At 30.1% G+C, this 23,075-nt stretch overlaps 1 long non-coding RNA gene across 11 annotated transcripts in view; it reads right to left on the bottom strand.

The window, feature by feature from the left end:
- Positions 1 to 245: 245 nt before the first annotated feature.
- The window catches only part of LOC127118900 (uncharacterized), a 38,226-nt gene continuing 15,396 nt past the window's right edge, over positions 246 to 23,075 (bottom strand). For 2 of the 11 annotated variants that reach the window (XR_007802429.1, XR_007802439.1), the window contains 6 exons: positions 21,379 to 21,444; positions 18,723 to 19,595; positions 18,346 to 18,546; positions 17,831 to 17,888; positions 4,521 to 5,357; positions 4,113 to 4,344 (listed from right to left, as the gene is read on the bottom strand). This is a non-coding gene — a long non-coding RNA (uncharacterized LOC127118900). Of the gene's footprint in view, positions 777 to 1,465; positions 1,667 to 4,112; positions 4,345 to 4,520; positions 5,358 to 5,533; positions 5,592 to 6,017; positions 6,256 to 12,940; positions 13,850 to 14,025; positions 14,935 to 16,838; positions 17,655 to 17,830; positions 17,889 to 18,345; positions 18,547 to 18,722; positions 19,596 to 21,378; positions 21,445 to 23,075 lie in introns of those variants that run through there. The other 9 variants (XR_007802434.1, XR_007802432.1, XR_007802435.1 and 6 more) reach the window with 9 other exon arrangements.

The following is a 23,075-nucleotide window of genomic DNA, read 5'->3' as shown; positions in this document are numbered from 1 at the left end:
TCAAAATTATGTAGTGAGTTGATAAAATTTTATTAAATTTTATTTTTTCATATAATAGAAATTACATGAAACGAGAAAAATGAAACTATTGATCCAAATATTAAATAATAAAAATTTAATGTGTGATTTTAAAAATGAAACTATTTATATTTTTTAAAAATATATTCGTCTGATCTTAATCACACGGTTATCCACATTTTAATGTGTGATTTAATAACATATTTCACTGCACCAAATCTCAATTCATATAATATATCTCTTTCCCTTTAATATATCTCAATTTATAAAAAATTTAAAACATGACAGTTCCATTCTAATGGGTTATGGAAGCATGAAGTTTCAAGTACATAGCTTTCGACCAAATTTGTCATAAAATTTCTTAACCTAAGTCCCTTGCTTTATTTTTTGACACAACACCATAATCATATCTTATATTTGAGAAATAGTAAAATGGATATGGATTATTTTTATTTAATATATTATAAAAATCCAAATCCTATATTTACTAATTCATTCAAAGGAAGGAAGAGTTGGAGTTGGTGTTGGACGAGCAGGAATAGGAATAAAAAGTATACACTTCCCCCAAATTTTCCCAATGCAGGAAAAGAAACATTTATTGTTTTCCTGAGTGGCAGTAGCTTCAGAAACATCAACTGTTGGACCAACAACTTCACCAAAATCTATCATCTCAGCAACTGGACCAAAAGCCTCACCAAAATCTACCTTCTCAGCAACTTGATCAACATTTGTCATTCTTATACGGGAAGAATGCGTTACTGCAATGAAAATAAATAAATATACAAAAGTTATTGTTTGAGATTTCATAGTGAATATAGAAAGAAGAATGAAGTGCAATTATAAAATATACTTTCACAGCTTTATATAACATCTCAAAATGTTACCTATAACCTAACTATATTTAATAGACAAACATAGCATTTGGTTTTCTAACCTGATAGAACATGCGATGTTTTTTGAAACCAAACAAAACAAATGTCATATAATGTTTTCTGAAACCAAACAAAATAAATGTCATATAATGTTTCTAAAACCAAACAAAATAAATGTCTCGAAGAAGGAAAGTAGAGACAAAACATCAAAATTCAATTCTTTTTTTCGATCATTCCATCTTCATCACACGTTTTCCAATAAAAAAATTGGCCCAAATAGAGGGCCTAATTGTTGAGGCTTTCTCATTTAGGGCATTTTTTACCCTTCTATATGGAGGCATGAAGTTTTAAGTCCATAGCTTTCGACCAAATTTTTCATAAAATTCTAATTCAAGTCCCTTGCTTTATTTTTTGACACAACACCATAATCATATCTTATATTTGAGAAATACTAAAATGGATATGGATTATTTTTATTTAATATATTATAAAAATCTAAATCCTATATTTACTAATTCATTCAAAGGAAGGAGGAGTTGGAGTTGGAGGAGCAAGAATAGGAATGAAAAGTATACACTTCTCCCAATTTTTCCCAATGCATCAAAAGAAACATTTCGTGTTTCCCTGAGTGGCAGTAGCTTCAGAAACATCAACGGCTGGACCAACAACTTCACCAAAATCTATCATCTCAGCAACTGGACCAAAAGTCTCACCAAAATCTACCTTCTCAGCAACTTGACCAACATTTGTCATTCTTATACAGGAAGAATGCGTTACTACATAGAAAACAAATAAATATACAAAAGTTATTGTTTGATTTTTCATAGTGAATATAGAAAGAAGAATGAAGTGCGATTATAGAATATACTTTCACAGCATTATATAACATCTCAAAATGTTACCTATAACCTAACTATATTAAATAGAGAAACATAGCATTTGGTTTTCTAACCTGATAGAATATGCGATGTTTTTTGAAACCAAACAAAATAAATGTCATATAATGTTTTCTGAAACCAAACAAAATAAATGTCATATAATGTTTTCTGAAACCAAACAAAATAAATGTCATATAATGTTTTCTGAAACCAAACAAAATAAATGTCTCGAAGAAGGAAAGTGGAGACAAACCATCAAAATTCAATTCTTTTTTTCGATCATTCCATCTTCATCACACGTTTTCCAATAAATATTTATATTTTTTAAAATATATTCGTCTGATCTTAATCACACGGTTATCCACATTTTAACGTGTGATTTTATAACATATTTCACTGCACCAAATCTCAATTCAGATAATATATCTCTCTCCCTTTAATATATCTCAATTTATAAAAAATTTAAAACATTACAGTTCCATTCTAATGGGTTATGGAGGCATGAAGTTTCAAGTACATAGCTTTCGACCAAATTTTCCAAAAAATTTCTTAACCCAAGTCCCTTGCTTTATTTTTTGACACAGCACCATAATCATATCCTATATTTGAGAAATAGTAAAATGGATATGGATTATTTTTATTTAATATATTATAAAAATCTAAATCCTATATTTACTAAATCATTTAAAGGAAGGAGGAGTTGGAGTTGGAGGAGCAGGAATAGGAATAAAAAGTATACACTTCCCCCAATTTTTCCCAATGCAGCAAAAGAAACATTTCTTGTTTCCCTGAGTGGCAGTAGCTTCAGAAACATTAACTGTTGGACCAATAACATCACCAAAATCTATCATCTCAGTAACTGGACCAAAAGCCTCACCAAAATCTACATTCTCAGCAACTTGACAAACATTTGTCAGTCTTATACGGGAAGAATGCGTTACTACAATGAAAATACATAAATATACAAAAGTTATTGTTTGAGATTTCATAGTGAATATAGAAAGAAGAATGATGTGCGATTATAGAATATACATTCACAGCTTTATATAGCATCTCAAAATTTTACCTATAACCTAACTATATTAAATAGAGAAACATAGCATTTGGTTTTTCTAACCTGATAGAAGATGCGATCTTTTTTGAAACCAAACAAAATAAATGTCATATAATGTTTTCTGAAACCAAACAAAATAAATGTCATATAATGTTTTCTGAAACCAAACAAAATAAATGTCTTGAAGAAGGAATGTGGAGACAAACCATCAAACTTCAATTCTTTTTTTCGATCATTCCATCTTCATCGCACGTTTTCCAATAAATATTTATATTTTTTAAAAATATATTCGTCTGATCTTAATCACACGGTTATCCACATTTTAACGTGTGATTTTATAACATATTTCACTGCACCAAATCTCAATGCATATAATATATCTCTCTCCCTTTAATATATCTCAATTTATAAAAAATTTAAAACATTACAGTTCCATTCTAATGGGTTATGGAGGTAGAGCTGTCAATTTAGGGGGTCGGGGCCTAATTTTTAAGGCCCCAAAAATATAGGAGGCCCAAAATTTTAAAAATAAATGAGCTCTAAAATATATGGGCCCCTTAAACTAAAGGCCCATAAAATTCAAGTGAGGCCTTAAGGCCCATCATTTTTTAAAATTGATATTTTAAAGAAAAAAATGATTTTTTCTAAAGAAAAAATTATTATTTTTTTATTTCAAAAAAAATTGACTTTTTTATTTTCATAAAAAATGGATTTTGTTTCAAATAAAATAACTTTTTTTATTAAAAAAAAATCGATTTAATTTTTCGGAAAAAACTCGTTTTTAAAAAAAATCACATTTTTTTTTATTATTTTATAAAAATATCGACTTCTTTTATTTATAAAAAAATTAATTTTTATATTTCGGAAAAAAATCGACTTTTTTTTTAAAAAATAAATAAATTTTTTATTTTAAAAACAAATTACCTTTATCATTTTAAAAAGAAATCATTTTTTTTATATTTTCGAAAAAATCATTTTTTCTCTACTTTTGAAAAAATATTTTTATTTTCCAAAAATATCAATTTTTCAAAAAGAATCAAAAATTAAAATAATTTAAAAAAAAAACGACTATGTTATTTTGTTTTAAATGATTTTTTTTTTCAGATATTTTTTTTTTGAAAAAAATTTAATGTTTTTTTTGGAAAAATCAAATTTTTTAAAAAATTTTGAAAATAATTTTTACTTTTTTTTCAGAAAAAAACTTAATTTATTTATTTTTTTAATTTTTAAAATATATATTTTAAAAAATAAAATATTTTGTTTCATTCAAAGGAAGGAAGAGTTGGAGTTGGAGGAGCAAGAATAGGAATGAAAAGTATACACTTTCCCCAATTTTTCCCAATGCAGTAAAAGAAACATTTCGTGTTTCCCTGAGTGGCAGTAACTTCAGAAACATCAACTGCTGGACCAACAACTTCACCAAAATCAATCATCTCAGCAACTGGACCAAAAGCCTCACCAAAATCTACCTTCTCAGCAACTTGACCAACATTTGTCATTCTTATACGGGAAGAATGCGTTACTACAATGAAAATAAATAAATATAAAAAAGTTATTGTTTGAGATTTCATAGTGAATATAGAAAGAAGAATGAAGTGCGATTATGGAATATACTTTCACAGCATTATATAACATCTCAAAATGTTACCTATAACCAAACTATATTAAATAGAGAAACATGGCATTTGGTTTTCTAACCTGATAGAATATGCGATGTATTTTGAAACCACACAAAATAAATGTCATATAATGTTTTCTGAAACAAAACAAAATAAATGTCATATAATGTTTTCTAAAACCAAACAAAATAAATGTCTTGAAGAAGGAATGTGGAGACAAACCATCAAAATTCAATTCTTTTTTTCGATCATTCCATCTTCATCACACGTTTTCCAATAAATATTTATATTTTTTAAAAATATATTCGTCTGATCTTAATCACACGGTTATCCACATTTTAATGTGTGATTTAATAACATATTTCACTGCACCAAATCTCAATTCATATAATATATCTCTTTCCCTTTAATATATCTCAATTTATAAAAAATTTAAAACATGACAGTTCCCTTCTAATGGGTTATGGAAGCATGTAGTTTCAAGTACATAGCTTTCGACCAAATTTGTCATAAAATTTCTTAACCTAAGTCCCTTGCTTTATTTTTTGACACAACACCATAATCATATCTTATATTTGAGAAATAGTAAAATGGATATGGATTATTTTTATTTAATATATTATAAAAATCCAAATCCTATATTTACTAATTCATTCAAAGGAAGGAAGAGTTGGAGTTGGTGTTGGACGAGCAGGAATAGGAATAAAAAGTATACACTTCCCCCAAATTTTCCCAATGCAGGAAAAGAAACATTTATTGTTTTCCTGAGTGGCAGTAGCTTCAGAAACATCAACTGTTGGACCAACAACTTCACCAAAATCTATCATCTCAGCAACTGGACCAAAAGCCTCACCAAAATCTACCTTCTCAGCAACTTGATCAACATTTGTCATTCTTATACGGGAAGAATGCGTTACTGCAATGAAAATAAATAAATATACAAAAGTTATTGTTTGAGATTTCATAGTGAATATAGAAATAAGAATGAAGTGCAATTATAAAATATACTTTCACAGCTTTATATAACATCTCAAAATGTTACCTATAACCTAACTATATTTAATAGACAAACATAGCATTTGGTTTTCTAACCTGATAGAACATGCGATGTTTTTTGAAACCAAACAAAACAAATGTCATATAATGTTTTCTGAAACCAAACAAAATAAATGTCATATAATGTTTTCTAAAACCAAACAAAATAAATGTCTCGAAGAAGGAAAGTAGAGACAAAACATCAAAATTCAATTCTTTTTTTCGATCATTCCATCTTCATCACACGTTTTCCAATAAAAAAATTGGCCCAAATAGAGGGCCTAATTGTTGAGGCTTTCTCATTTAGGGCATTTTTTACCCTTCTATATGGAGGCATGAAGTTTTAAGTCCATAGCTTTCGACCAAATTTTTCATAAAATTTCTAATTCAAGTCCCTTGCTTTATTTTTTGACACAACACCATAATCATATCTTATATTTGAGAAATACTAAAATGGATATGGATTATTTTTATTTAATATATTATAAAAATCCAAATTCTATATTTACTAATTCATTCAAAGGAAGGAAGAGTTGGAGTTGGAGTTGGAGGAGCAGGAATAGGAATAAAAAGTATACACTTCCCCCAATTTTTCCCAATGCATCAAAAGAAACATTTCGTGTTTCCCTGAGTGGCAGTAGCTTCAGAAACATCAACTGCTGGACCAACAACTTCACCAAAATCTATCATCTCAGCAACTGGACCAAAAGTCTCACCAAAATCTACCTTCTCAGCAACTTGACCAACATTTGTCATTCTTATACAGGAAGAATGCGTTACTACATAGAAAACAAATAAATATACAAAAGTTATTGTTTGATTTTTCATAGTGAATATAGAAAGAAGAATGAAGTGCGATTATAGAATATACTTTCACAGCATTATATAACATCTCAAAATGTTACCTATAACCTAACTATATTAAATAGAGAAACATAGCATTTGGTTTTCTAACCTGATAGAATATGCGATGTTTTTTGAAACCAAACAAAATAAATGTCATATAATGTTTTCTGAAACCAAACAAAATAAATGTCATATAATGTTTTCTGAAACCAAACAAAATAAATGTCATATAATGTTTTCTGAAACCAAACAAAATAAATGTCTCGAAGAAGGAAAGTGGAGACAAACCATCAAAATTCAATTCTTTTTTTCGATCATTCCATCTTCATCACACGTTTTCCAATAAATATTTATATTTTTTAAAAATATATTCGTCTGATCTTAATCACACGGTTATCCACATTTTAACGTGTGATTTTATAACATATTTCACTGCACCAAATCTCAATTCAGATAATATATCTCTCTCCCTTTAATATATCTCAATTTATAAAAAATTTAAAACATTACAGTTCCATTCTAATGGGTTATGGAGGCATGAAGTTTCAAGTACATAGCTTTCGACCAAATTTTTCAAAAAATTTCTTAACCCAAGTCCCTTGCTTTATTTTTTGACACAGCACCATAATCATATCCTATATTTGAGAAATAGTAAAATGGATATGGATTATTTTTATTTAATATATTATAAAAATCTAAATCCTATATTTACTAATTCATTCAAAGGAAGGAAGAGTTGGAGTTGGAGTTGGAGGAGCAGGAATAGGAATAAAAAGTATACACTTCCCCCAATTTTTCCCAATGCAGCAAAAGAAACATTTATTGTTTTCCTGAGTGGCAGTAGCTTCAGAAACTTCAACTGCTGGACCAACAACTTCACCAAAATCTATCATCTCAGCAACTGGACCAAAAGTCTCACCAAAATCTACCTTCTTAGCAACTTGACCAACATTTGTCATTCTTATACAGGAAGAATGCGTTACTACATAGAAAACAAATAAATATACAAAAGTTATTGTTTGATATTTCATAGTGAATATAGAAAGAAGAATGAAGTGCGATTATAGAGTATACTTTCACAGCATTATATAACATCTCAAAATGTTACCTATAACCTAACTATATTAAATAGAGAAACATAGCATTTGGTTTTCTAACCTGATAGAATATGCGATGTTTTTTGAAACCAAACAAAATAAATGTCATATAATGTTTTCTGAAACCAAACAAAATAAATGTCATATAATGTTTTCTGAAACCAAACAAAATAAATGTCATATAATGTTTTCTGAAACCAAACAAAATAAATGTCTCGAAGAAGGAAAGTGGAGACAAACCATCAAAATTCAATTCTTTTTTTCGATCATTCCATCTTCATCACACGTTTTCCAATAAATATTTATATTTTTTAAAAATATATTCGTCTGATCTTAATCACACGGTTATCCACATTTTAACGTGTGATTTTATAACATATTTCACTGCACCAAATCTCAATTCAGATAATATATCTCTCTCCCTTTAATATATCTCAATTTATAAAAAAATTTAAAACATTACAGTTCCATTCTAATGGGTTATGGAGGCATGAAGTTTCAAGTACATAGCTTTCGACCAAATTTTTCAAAAAATTTCTTAACCCAAGTCCCTTGCTTTATTTTTTGACACAGCACCATAATCATATCCTATATTTGAGAAATAGTAAAATGGATATGGATTATTTTTATTTAATATATTATAAAAATCTAAATCCTATATTTACTAATTCATTCAAAGGAAGGAAGAGTTGGAGTTGGAGTTGGAGGAGCAGGAATAGGAATAAAAAGTATACACTTCCCCCAATTTTTCCCAATGCAGCAAAAGAAACATTTATTGTTTTCCTGAGTGGCAGTAGCTTCAGAAACTTCAACTGCTGGACCAACAACTTCACCAAAATCTATCATCTCAGCAACTGGACCAAAAGTCTCACCAAAATCTACCTTCTTAGCAACTTGACCAACATTTGTCATTCTTATACAGGAAGAATGCGTTACTACATAGAAAACAAATAAATATACAAAAGTTATTGTTTGATATTTCATAGTGAATATAGAAAGAAGAATGAAGTGCGATTATAGAGTATACTTTCACAGCATTATATAACATCTCAAAATGTTACCTATAACCTAACTATATTAAATAGAGAAACATAGCATTTGGTTTTCTAACCTGATAGAATATGCGATGTTTTTTGAAACCAAACAAAATAAATGTCATATAATGTTTTCTGAAACCAAACAAAATAAATGTCATATAATGTTTTCTGAAACCAAACAAAATAAATGTCATATAATGTTTTCTGAAACCAAACAAAATAAATGTCATATAATGTTTTCTGAAACCAAACAAAATAAATGTCTCGAAGAAGGAAAGTGGAGACAAACCATCAAAATTCAATTCTTTTTTTCGATCATTCCATCTTCATCACACGTTTTCCAATAAATATTTATATTTTTTAAAAATATATTCGTCTGATCTTAATCACACGGTTATCCACATTTTAACGTGTGATTTTATAACATATTTCACTGCACCAAATCTCAATTCAGATAATATATCTCTCTCCCTTGAATATATCTCAATTTATAAAAAATTTAAAACATTACAGTTCCATTCTAATGGGTTATGGAGGCATGAAGTTTCAAGTACATAGCTTTCGACCAAATTTTTCAAAAAATTTCTTAACCCAAGTCCCTTGCTTTATTTTTTGACACAGCACCATAATCATATCCTATATTTGAGAAATAGTAAAATGGATATGGATTATTTTTATTTAATATATTATAAAAATCTAAATCCTATATTTACTAATTCATTCAAAGGAAGGAAGAGTTGGAGTTGGAGTTGGAGGAGCAGGAATAGGAATAAAAAGTATACACTTCCCCCAATTTTTCCCAATGCAGCAAAAGAAACATTTATTGTTTTCCTGAGTGGCAGTAGCTTCAGAAACTTCAACTGCTGGACCAAAAACTTCACCAAAATCTATCATCTCAGCAACTGGACCAAAAGTCTCACCAAAATCTACCTTCTCAGCAACTTGACCAACATTTGTCATTCTTATACAGGAAGAATGCGTTACTACATAGAAAATAAATAAATATACAAAAGTTATTCTTTGATATTTCATAGTGAATATAGAAAGAAGAATGAAGTGAGATTATAGAATATACTTTCACAGCATTATATAACATCTCAAAATGTTACCTATAACCTAACTATATTAAATAGAGAAACATAGCATTTGGATTTCTAACATGATAAAATATGCGATGTTTTTTGAAACCAAACAAAATAAATGTCATATAATGTTTTCTGAAACCAAAAAAATAAATGTCATATAATGTTTTCTGAAACCAAACAAAATAAATGTCATATAATGTTTTCTGAAACCAAACAAAATAAATGTCATATAATGTTTTCTGAAACCAAACAAAATAAATGTTATATAATGTTTTCTGAAACCAAACAAAATAAATGTCATATAATGTTTTCTGAAACCAAACAAAATAAATGTCTCGAAGAAGGAAAGTGGAGACAAACCATCAAAATTCAATTCTTTTTTTCGATCATTCCATCTTCATCACACGTTTTCCAATAAATATTTATATTTTTTAAAAATATATTCGTCTGATCTTAATCACACGGTTATCCACATTTTAACGTGTGATTTTATAACATATTTCACTGCACCAAATCTCAATTCAGATAATATATCTCTCTCCCTTTAATATATCTCAATTTATAAAAAATTTAAAACATTACAGTTCCATTCTAATGGGTTATGGAGGCATGAAGTTTCAAGTACATAGCTTTCGACCAAATTTTTCAAAAAATTTCTTAACCCAAGTCCCTTGCTTTATTTTTTGACACAGCACCATAATCATATCCTATATTTGAGAAATAGTAAAATGGATATGGATTATTTTTATTTAATATATTATAAAAATCTAAATCCTATATTTACTAATTCATTCAAAGGAAGGAAGAGTTGGAGTTGGAGTTGGAGGAGCAGGAATAGGAATAAAAAGTATACACTTCCCCCAATTTTTCCCAATGCAGCAAAAGAAACATTTATTGTTTTCCTGAGTGGCAGTAGCTTCAGAAACTTCAACTGCTGGACCAACAACTTCACCAAAATCTATCATCTCAGCAACTGGACCAAAAGTCTCACCAAAATCTACCTTCTTAGTAACTTGACCAACATTTGTCATTCTTATACAGGAAGAATGCGTTACTACATAGAAAACAAATAAATATACAAAAGTTATTGTTTGATATTTCATAGTGAATATAGAAAGAAGAATGAAGTGCGATTATAGAGTATACTTTCACAGCATTATATAACATCTCAAAATGTTACCTATAACCTAACTATATTAAATAGAGAAACATAGCATTTGGTTTTCTAACCTGATAGAATATGCGATGTTTTTTGAAACCAAACAAAATAAATGTCATATAATGTTTTCTGAAACCAAACAAAATAAATGTCATATAATGTTTTCTGAAACCAAACAAAATAAATGTCATATAATGTTTTCTGAAACCAAACAAAATAAATGTCATATAATGTTTTCTGAAACCAAACAAAATAAATGTCTCGAAGAAGGAAAGTGGAGACAAACCATCAAAATTCAATTCTTTTTTTCGATCATTCCATCTTCATCACACATTTTCCAATAAATATTTATATTTTTTAAAAATATATTCGTCTGATCTTAATCACACGGTTATCCACATTTTAACGTGTGATTTTATAACATATTTCACTGCACCAAATCTCAATTCAGATAATATATCTCTCTCCCTTTAATATATCTCAATTTATAAAAAATTTAAAACATTACAGTTCCATTCTAATGGGTTATGGAGGCATGAAGTTTCAAGTACATAGCTTTCGACCAAATTTTTCAAAAAATTTCTTAACCCAAGTCCCTTGCTTTATTTTTTGACACAGCACCATAATCATATCCTATATTTGAGAAATAGTAAAATGGATATGGATTATTTTTATTTAATATATTATAAAAATCTAAATCCTATATTTACTAATTCATTCAAAGGAAGGAAGAGTTGGAGTTGGAGTTGGAGGAGCAGGAATAGGAATAAAAAGTATACACTTCCCCCAATTTTTCCCAATGCAGCAAAAGAAACATTTATTGTTTTCCTGAGTGGCAGTAGCTTCAGAAACTTCAACTGCTGGACCAACAACTTCACCAAAATCTATCATCTCAGCAACTGGACCAAAAGTCTCACCAAAATCTACCTTCTTAGCAACTTGACCAACATTTGTCATTCTTATACAGGAAGAATGCGTTACTACATAGAAAACAAATAAATATACAAAAGTTATTGTTTGATATTTCATAGTGAATATAGAAAGAAGAATGAAGTGCGATTATAGAGTATACTTTCACAGCATTATATAACATCTCAAAATGTTACCTATAACCTAACTATATTAAATAGAGAAACATAGCATTTGGTTTTCTAACCTGATAGAATATGCGATGTTTTTTGAAACCAAACAAAATAAATGTCATATAATGTTTTCTGAAACCAAACAAAATAAATGTCATATAATGTTTTCTGAAACCAAACAAAATAAATGTCATATAATGTTTTCTGAAACCAAACAAAATAAATGTCATATAATGTTTTCTGAAACCAAACAAAATAAATGTCTCGAAGAAGGAAAGTGGAGACAAACCATCAAAATTCAATTCTTTTTTTCGATCATTCCATCTTCATCACACGTTTTCCAATAAATATTTATATTTTTTAAAAATATATTCGTCTGATCTTAATCACACGGTTATCCACATTTTAACGTGTGATTTTATAACATATTTCACTGCACCAAATCTCAATTCAGATAATATATCTCTCTCCCTTTAATATATCTCAATTTATAAAAATTTAAAACATTACAGTTCCATTCTAATGGGTTATGGAGGCATGAAGTTTCAAGTACATAGCTTTCGACCAAATTTTTCAAAAAATTTCTTAACCCAAGTACCTTGCTTTATTTTTTGACACAGCACCATAATCATATCCTATATTTGAGAAATAGTAAAATGGATATGGATTATTTTTATTTAATATATTATAAAAATCTAAATCCTATATTTACTAATTCATTCAAAGGAAGGAAGAGTTGGAGTTGGAGTTGGAGGAGCAGGAATAGGAATAAAAAGTATACACTTCCCCCAATTTTTCCCAATGCAGCAAAAGAAACATTTATTGTTTTCCTGAGTGGCAGTAGCTTCAGAAACTTCAACTGCTGGACCAACAACTTCACCAAAATCTATCATCTCAGCAACTGGACCAAAAGTCTCACCAAAATCTACCTTCTTAGCAACTTGACCAACATTTGTCATTCTTATACAGGAAGAATGCGTTACTACATAGAAAACAAATAAATATACAAAAGTTATTGTTTGATATTTCATAGTGAATATAGAAAGAAGAATGAAGTGCGATTATAGAATATACTTTCACAGCATTATATAACATCTCAAAATGTTACCTATAACCTAACTATATTAAATAGAGAAACATAGCATTTGGTTTTCTAACCTGATAGAATATGCGATGTTTTTTGAAACCAAACAAAATAAATGTCATATAATGTTTTCTGAAACCAAACAAAATAAATGTCATATAATGTTTTCTGAAACCAAACAAAATAAATGTCATATAATGTTTTCTGAAACCAAACAAAATAAATGTCATATAATGTTTTCTGAAACCAAACAAAATAAATGTCTCGAAGAAGGAAAGTGGAGACAAACCATCAAAATTCAATTCTTTTTTTCGATCATTCCATCTTCATCACACGTTTTCCAATAAATATTTATATTTTTTAAAAATATATTCGTCTGATCTTAATCACACGGTTATCCACATTTTAACGTGTGATTTTATAACATATTTCACTGCACCAAATCTCAATTCAGATAATATATCTCTCTCCCTTGAATATATCTCAATTTATAAAAAATTTAAAACATTACAGTTCCATTCTAATGGGTTATGGAGGCATGAAGTTTCAAGTACATAGCTTTCGACCAAATTTTTCAAAAAATTTCTTAACCCAAGTCCCTTGCTTTATTTTTTGACACAGCACCATAATCATATCCTATATTTGAGAAATAGTAAAATGGATATGGATTATTTTTATTTAATATATTATAAAAATCTAAATCCTATATTTACTAATTCATTCAAAGGAAGGAAGAGTTGGAGTTGGAGTTGGAGGAGCAGGAATAGGAATAAAAAGTATACACTTCCCCCAATTTTTCCCAATGCATCAAAAGAAACATTTATTGTTTTCCTGAGTGGCAGTAGCTTCAGAAACTTCAACTGCTGGACCAACAACTTCACCAAAATCTATCATCTCAGCAACTGGACCAAAAGTCTCACCAAAATCTACCTTCTTAGCAACTTGACCAACATTTGTCATTCTTATACAGGAAGAATGCGTTACTACATAGAAAACAAATAAATATACAAAAGTTATTGTTTGATATTTCATAGTGAATATAGAAAGAAGAATGAAGTGCGATTATAGAATATACTTTCACAGCATTATATAACATCTCAAAATGTTACCTATAACCTAACTATATTAAATAGAGAAACATAACATTTGGTTTTCTAACCTGATAGAATATGCGATGTTTTTTGAAACCAAACAAAATAAATGTCATATAATGTTTTCTGAAACCAAACAAAATAAATGTCATATAATGTTTTCTGAAACCAAACAAAATAAATGTCATATAATGTTTTCTGAAACCAAACAAAATAAATGTCATATAATGTTTTCTGAAACCAAACAAAATAAATGTCTCGAAGAAGGAAAGTGGAGACAAACCATCAAAATTCAATTCTTTTTTTCGATCATTCCATCTTCATCACACGTTTTCCAATAAATATTTATATTTTTTAAAAATATATTCGTCTGATCTTAATCACACGGTTATCCACATTTTAACGTGTGATTTTATAACATATTTCACTGCACCAAATCTCAATTCAGATAATATATCTCTCTCCCTTTAATATATCTCAATTTATAAAAAATTTAAAACATTACAGTTCCATTCTAATGGGTTATGGAGGCATGAAGTTTCAAGTACATAGCTTTCGACCAAATTTTTCAAAAAATTTCTTAACCCAAGTCCCTTGCTTTATTTTTTGACACAGCACCATAATCATATCCTATATTTGAGAAATAGTAAAATGGATATGGATTATTTTTATTTAATATATTATAAAAATCTAAATCCTATATTTACTAATTCATTCAAAGGAAGGAAGAGTTGGAGTTGGAGTTGGAGGAGCAGGAATAGGAATAAAAAGTATACACTTCCCCCAATTTTTCCCAATGCATCAAAAGAAACATTTATTGTTTTCCTGAGTGGCAGTAGCTTCAGAAACTTCAACTGCTGGACCAACAACTTCACCAAAATCTATCATCTCAGCAACTGGACCAAAAGTCTCACCAAAATCTACCTTCTTAGCAACTTGACCAACATTTGTCATTCTTATACAGGAAGAATGCGTTACTACATAGAAAACAAATAAATATACAAAAGTTATTGTTTGATATTTCATAGTGAATATAGAAAGAAGAATGAAGTGCGATTATAGAGTATACTTTCACAGCATTATATAACATCTCAAAATGTTACCTATAACCTAACTATATTAAATAGAGAAACATAGCATTTGGTTTTCTAACCTGATAGAATATGCGATGTTTTTTGAAACCAAACAAAATAAATGTCATATAATGTTTTCTGAAACCAAACAAAATAAATGTCATATAATGTTTTCTGAAACCAAACAAAATAAATGTCATATAATGTTTTCTGAAACCAAACAAAATAAATGTCATATAATGTTTTCTGAAACCAAACAAAATAAATGTCTCGAAGAAGGAAAGTGGAGACAAACCATCAAAATTCAATTCTTTTTTTCGATCATTCCATCTTCATCACACGTTTTCCAATAAATATTTATATTTTTTAAAAATATATTCGTCTGATCTTAATCACACGGTTATCCACATTTTAACGTGTGATTTTATAACATATTTCACTGCACCAAATCTCAATTCATATAATATATCTCTCTCCCTTTAATATATCTCAATTTATAAAAAATTTAAAACATTACAGTTCCATTCTAATGGGTTATGGAGGTAGAGCTGTCAATTTAGGGGGTCGGGGCCTAATTTTTAAGGCCCCAAAAATATAGGAAGCCCAAAATTTTAAAAATAAATGAGCCCTAAAATATATGGGCCCCTTAAACTAAAGGCCCATAAAATTCAAGTGAGGCCTTAAGGCCCATCATTTTTTAAAATTGATATTTTAAAGAAAAAAATGATTTTTTCTAAAGAAAAAATTATTTTTTTTTTATTTCAAAAAAATTGACTTTTTTATTTTCATAAAAAATGGATTTTGTTTCAAATAAAATAACTTTTTTTATTAAAAAAAAATCGATTTAATTTTTCGGAAAAAACTCGTTTTTAAAAAAAATCACATTTTTTTTTATTATTTTATAAAAATATCGACTTCTTTTATTTATAAAAAAATTAATTTTTATATTTCGGAAAAAAATCGACTTTTTTTTTAAAAAATAAATAAATTTTTTATTTTAAAAACAAATTACCTTTATCATTTTAAAAAGAAATCATTTTTTTTTTATATTTTCGAAAAAATCATTTTTTCTCTACTTTTGAAAAAATATTTTTATTTTCCAAAAATATCAATTTTTCAAAAAGAATCAAAAATTAAAATAATTTAAAAAAAAACGACTATGTTATTTTGTTTTAAATGATTTTTTTTTTCAGATATTTTTTTTTTGAAAAAAATTTAATGTTTTTTTTGGAAAAATCAAATTTTTAAAAAAATTTTGAAAATAATTTTTACTTTTTTTTCAGAAAAAAACTTAATTTATTTATTTTTTTAATTTTTAAAATATATATTTTAAAAAATAAAATATTTTGTTTCATTCAAAGGAAGGAAGAGTTGGAGTTGGAGGAGCAAGAATAGGAATGAAAAGTATACACTTTCCCCAATTTTTCCCAATGCAGTAAAAGAAACATTTCGTGTTTCCCTGAGTGGCAGTAACTTCAGAAACATCAACTGCTGGACCAACAACTTCACCAAAATCAATCATCTCAGCAACTGGACCAAAAGCCTCACCAAAATCTACCTTCTCAGCAACTTGACCAACATTTGTCATTCTTATACGGGAAGAATGCGTTACTACAATGAAAATAAATAAATATAAAAAAGTTATTGTTTGAGATTTCATAGTGAATATAGAAAGAAGAATGAAGTGCGATTATGGAATATACTTTCACAGCATTATATAACATCTCAAAATGTTACCTATAACCTAACTATATTAAATAGAGAAACATGGCATTTGGTTTTCTAACCTGATAGAATATGCGATGTTTTTTGAAACCAAACAAAATAAATGTCATATAATGTTTTCTGAAACAAAACAAAATAAATGTCATATAATGTTTTCTAAAACCAAACAAAATAAATGTCTTGAAGAAGGAATGTGGAGACAAACCATCAAAATTCAATTCTTTTTTTCGATCATTCCATCTTCATCACACGTTTTCCAATAAATATTTATATTTTTTAAAAATATATTCGTCTGATCTTAATCACACGGTTATCCACATTTTAATGTGTGATTTAATAACATATTTCACTGCACCAAATCTCAATTCATATAATATATCTCTTTCCCTTTAATATATCTCAATTTATAAAAAATTTAAAACATGACAGTTCCCTTCTAATGGGTTATGGAAGCATGTAGTTTCAAGTACATAGCTTTCGACCAAATTTGTCATAAAATTTCTTAACCTAAGTCCCTTGCTTTATTTTTTGACACAACACCATAATCATATCTTATATTTGAGAAATAGTAAAATGGATATGGATTATTTTTATTTAATATATTATAAAAATCCAAATCCTATATTTACTAATTCATTCAAAGGAAGGAAGAGTTGGAGTTGGTGTTGGACGAGCAGGAATAGGAATAAAAAGTATACACTTCCCCCAAATTTTCCCAATGCAGGAAAAGAAACATTTATTGTTTTCCTGAGTGGCAGTAGCTTCAGAAACATCAACTGTTGGACCAACAACTTCACCAAAATCTATCATCTCAGCAACTGGACCAAAAGCCTCACCAAAATCTACCTTCTCAGCAACTTGATCAACATTTGTCATTCTTATACGGGAAGAATGCGTTACTGCAATGAAAATAAATAAATATACAAAAGTTATTGTTTGAGATTTCATAGTGAATATAGAAAGAAGAATGAAGTGCAATTATAAAATATACTTTCACAGCTTTATATAACATCTCAAAATGTTACCTATAACCTAACTATATTTAATAGACAAACATAGCATTTGGTTTTCTAACCTGATAGAACATGCGATGTTTTTTGAAACCAAACAAAACAAATGTCATATAATGTTTTCTGAAACCAAACAAAATAAATGTCATATAATGTTTTCTAAAACCAAACAAAATAAATGTCTCGAAGAAGGAAAGTAGAGACAAAACATCAAAATTCAATTCTTTTTTTCGATCATTCCATCTTCATCACACGTTTTCCAATAAAAAAATTGGCCCAAATAGAGGGCCTAATTGTTGAGGCTTTCTCATTTAGGGCATTTTTTACCCTTCTATATGGAGGCATGAAGTTTTAAGTCCATAGCTTTCGACCAAATTTTTCATAAAATTTCTAATTCAAGTCCCTTGCTTTATTTTTTGACACAACACCATAATCATATCTTATATTTGAGAAATACTAAAATGGATATGGATTATTTTTATTTAATATATTATAAAAATCCAAATCCTATATTTACTAATTCATTCAAAGGAAGGAGGAGTTGGAGTTGGAGGAGCAAGAATAGGAATGAAAAGTATACACTTCTCCCAATTTTTCCCAATGCATCAAAAGAAACATTTCGTGTTTCCCTGAGTGGCAGTAGCTTCAGAAACATCAACTGCTGGACCAACAACTTCACCAAAATCTATCATCTCAGCAACTGGACCAAAAGTCTCACCAAAATCTACCTTCTCAGCAACTTGACCAACATTTGTCATTCTTATACAGGAAGAATGCGTTACTACATAGAAAACAAATAAATATACAAAAGTTATTGTTTGATTTTTCATAGTGAATATAGAAAGAAGAATGAAGTGCGATTATAGAATATACTTTCACAGCATTATATAACAACTCAAAATGTTACCTATAACCTAACTATATTAAATAGAGAAACATAGCATTTGGTTTTCTAACCTGATAGAATATGCGATGTTTTTTGAAACCAAACAAAATAAATGTCATATAATGTTTTCTGAAACCAAACAAAATAAATGTCATATAATGTTTTCTGAAACCAAACAAAATAAATGTCATATAATGTTTTCTGAAACCAAACAAAATAAATGTCTCGAAGAAGGAAAGTGGAGACAAACCATCAAAATTCAATTCTTTTTTTCGATCATTCCATCTTCATCACACATTTTCCAATAAATATTTATATTTTTTAAAAATATATTCGTTTGATCTTAATCACACGGTTATCCACATTTTAACGTGTGATTTTATAACATATTTCACTGCACCAAATCTCAATTCAGATAATATATCTCTCTCCCTTTAATATATCTCAATTTATAAAAAATTTAAAACATTACAGTTCCATTCTAATGGGTTATGGAGGCATGAAGTTTCAAGTACATAGCTTTCGACCAAATTTTCCAAAAAATTTCTTAACCCAAGTCCCTTGCTTTATTTTTTGACACAGCACCATAATCATATCCTATATTTGAGAAATAGTAAAATGGATATGGATTATTTTTATTTAATATATTATAAAAATCTAAATCCTATATTTACTAATTCATTCAAATGAAGGAAGAGTTGGAGTTGGAGTTGGAGGAGCAGGAATAGGAATAAAAAGTATACACTTCCCCCAATTTTTCCCAATGCATCAAAAGAAACATTTATTGTTTTCCTGAGTGGCAGTAGCTTCAGAAACTTCAACTGCTGGACCAACAACTTCACCAAAATCTATCATCTCAGCAACTGGACCAAAAGTCTCACCAAAATCTACCTTCTTAGCAACTTGACCAACATTTGTCATTCTTATACAGGAAGAATGCGTTACTACATAGAAAACAAATAAATATACAAAAGTTATTGTTTGATATTTCATAGTGAATATAGAAAGAAGAATGAAGTGCGATTATAGAATATACTTTCACAGCATTATATAATGTCGCATTACGCGAAAAACCGGCGGGAAAACAAGAACAACAGAGCCGCCACCGTGCGTTATTTATCCCAAAAGAGGGAAAGGAAACGCTCAGAGTAAACCTGGAAAAGACGTGGTCTCGCGACCAAAGAGAATGGGATCGGGAGTCGGTTATGCGAAGGGAAGGTATTAGCACCCCTACGCATCCGTCGTACTCGACGGGATCCACGCACAATAGGAAGGAAAATGGTTGCTAAAACACTGCTCAAATAAACATCTACACAGGCTGAAAGAGACACAAGGAAACAAACAAGACTGACTCGGCAGGACATCGTATCCTGGGCCTACTTAGTCTATCAGGCATAGACATCAGAGTCAAAGTAGTTCGGACAGGGGAAACGACACATGCTCGCTAGGATGTCGCATCCTATGCATACGTATCTCCTTTGGACGAAGGAGAATCAGAGCATCCGTAGCTCGGCTGACACGCACACAAACAGAAACAGGCAAAGGCAAACGTGGAGCCTGAATGCCAATCACTGGGCTTACATCAGCATCCGAACCAAAAACGCACACCAGAAGGCAAACGTGGAGCCCGACAACCAATTGATGGAATTACGTCGGCATCCGAACCCACAACACACTCAAAAGGGCAAACATGGAGCCCGACAACCAATTGATGGAATTACGTCGGCATCCGAACCCAAAACACACAACAGCAACACGAAACAAAGACACAGGAAGAAGAAGGGTCTCGATTGCAACTAGGGCAAGAGAAAGGGGAGGTCTCAATCGCAACGAGGGCGAGAGAAAAGAATTAGTGTTAGTTGTTAGTCAAACTCGGCAAGACATCGCGTCTCGTGCCTACGTATCTCATCTGGACATGAGAATCAGAGTTGCCGTAGTTCGGCTAAACTATTCCTGTTGGTTTGTGTTTTTTAAGTGGACGACGTCACTACGCAATCTACCTGATGCTCGACCTTTGGAGACTTACTCACCTGTAGTAGAAGGAGTGGACGTATCCTTAAGAGGGGATAATGTTTGTTTGTGTTTTAGGAAAGCTCAAGCAAAAAGGAAGTCCTATATGAAGGAACCGTGCTACCTTAATTGTCATGCAAACGAGACTACGCGGAGTCTAGCAAACCTAGGGGATACAATCACACCACACAAACATATACAGCATGAAATAAACACACCAGCAAGGGGCTCAAACATCAGGGCTAGGCTTTAGTCGAGGGGTCATATCAACCTCAACAAACAAGCCTCTGTATCGGGGTCAGGTTGGCTCTTAACCTTGCCATTGAGGGGCTAAGGTGAAGCCAGATGAAAGGTGATGAGGGGTGTGCCTCATTGCTTCTATCTCAAGTCAGAGAGAGCATCAGACAAGGGAGCGTGGGTCCAGAATGGGGGGACCCTTCTACGCTCAGGACATAGACTCGACTGTACGATGTACAAGATCTTGGGCTTGGATCTCAATGCTACAACCATGTAATGGGAGCAAGGAGAAGACTCACAGAATAGTGGGGGATAGATTGCTTATCCCTACCTTCCACCAATTGCCTCGAATGAGGACTTTCCCTGCTTGGGACAAATATAAACATACACAAGCATTGCCTCTTAAGGAGGACTTCAGACAGTTTGCCCGGCCCGGTAACAGCCGGGTCTCCAGACTACATGAAGAAGAAGGCTCTATACCTCAATGCCAATTGCTTATAAGCAAAGCAATGCAAGTTCTTAAGAGAACTGAGCAACTAAGTGTACCTGTACAAAAGTCAAACAGAATCAGCATCCCATTCATGATCAGATAACAACAATAAGAATCAATAATGTACAATCAAACAACAATGTGCAAGGCACAAGGCTCAAAGCTCAAATGCTATGCATCCTACAAAACAGCCACATTAGTTTACAAGTATCAAGCAAAACATCCCAAATGTGAAACAATATCCTTAAGCCTTAACTCCTTAACCTGAAAAGCCACAATCACATTCAAATGTAAGTAACATGACCACTAGGACTAGCCTAGGGTCAAAAAGATGGAAAAATGTTAAAACAGCAACCAATTCATGATCAAAGTCAAGCTATTTCAATAACAAAGGGATCCCAATTGGTCCCATATCCAAACTATGTGCACCTTTTAATTTATGCAACATGGAAGGCAAAAGATGCAATGTGGAGTCTCATACAAACAACCAGCAAGATCACATTCAAATAAATGCCAAAATGGCACCAAAAGATCCACAAAAATTATGTTCTAATCAGAAGACATTCAGCAAGCCACATGTTAATTTTCAAGTCATTTGGACTAGTAGATCAATAGGAATTAATTAAACATGACAAGGCATGCAAAAACTACATCAAATGAAGCCTACAATTATACACCAACTTCAATTAGATGGTAAACAGCAATGGTATATTAGAAATTAGTAGGACCGAAGCCAAAAGATAGCTATACATGTTAGGAATTATGTCATCAATTTTCATGGTCATTGGATTAAGTATGAGAATATGGCAACATATATACAAAAGGTTACACAAATGAAGCTCTAACATGCTAGGCAGCAAGGAAAAATATGAATCAAATTGAAAATAGATTGTAAAAATCCACAAAAATTCACAGTGAATCTTAACATGTTAAATAAGCTTCATGCAAAAAATCAGGGCCATTGGCCAGAGGGAAGCATGGTAATCAATTAGAAGAATTCAGCATATCCAACTATGTCACATTATTTCATACTCAAACTCAATAATTCATAGATAATAAACCAGAAGTCCAAAAATTATAAAACCTATGTCAAAAATTCCAGGGAAGTGTTAAGAATTAATATCTAAAATTTCATTTAATTTGGATTATGCATGGTGATTATATAATTAAAATGGTACAGCATGTGGAAATGGCATACATTGTAAAGATTTCTATGTCACTTAATTTTTCTACCAAGCATTATTTTATTTTTTGATTCTATAAAAAAGTAGATTAAAAATGGAGTCCATCAAAAAAAGTCTCAAATTATTTGGATTAATATTGATGATTTTGTGATTTTTAGAAGTTTCTTGAATTATTGAAATAATTATTGAAATGTTTATTTAGGATTTACAAAGAATTAATTAATTAATTTATGAATGAATGGCAACACAGTAAGTAACGTAGCCAAGCCAAAAACGCTGTAGTTTCAATTAGGTGGAATGGACGGCTGAGATTTGGCCTGGCCAGTGGGAAACAACCAATCCGAAATGAAAACGCGGACAGCAGGATCAACACAGAACTTTTCCAGGCTTTCATCATCTTCTTCGCACAGCTCGTACATCTCATCGCCGGCGAGTTCGGTTACGAGCAAACGACCACCGAACCGAACAATCTTTATACCGTTGGAACCGGCATGAACTCAGGA

Source organism: Lathyrus oleraceus, chromosome 2, assembly GCF_024323335.1.
Source record: "Lathyrus oleraceus cultivar Zhongwan6 chromosome 2, CAAS_Psat_ZW6_1.0, whole genome shotgun sequence".
Classification (NCBI taxonomy): Eukaryota; Viridiplantae; Streptophyta; class Magnoliopsida; order Fabales; family Fabaceae; genus Lathyrus; species Lathyrus oleraceus.
This window is presented reverse-complemented; position numbering and strand designations above follow the sequence as displayed.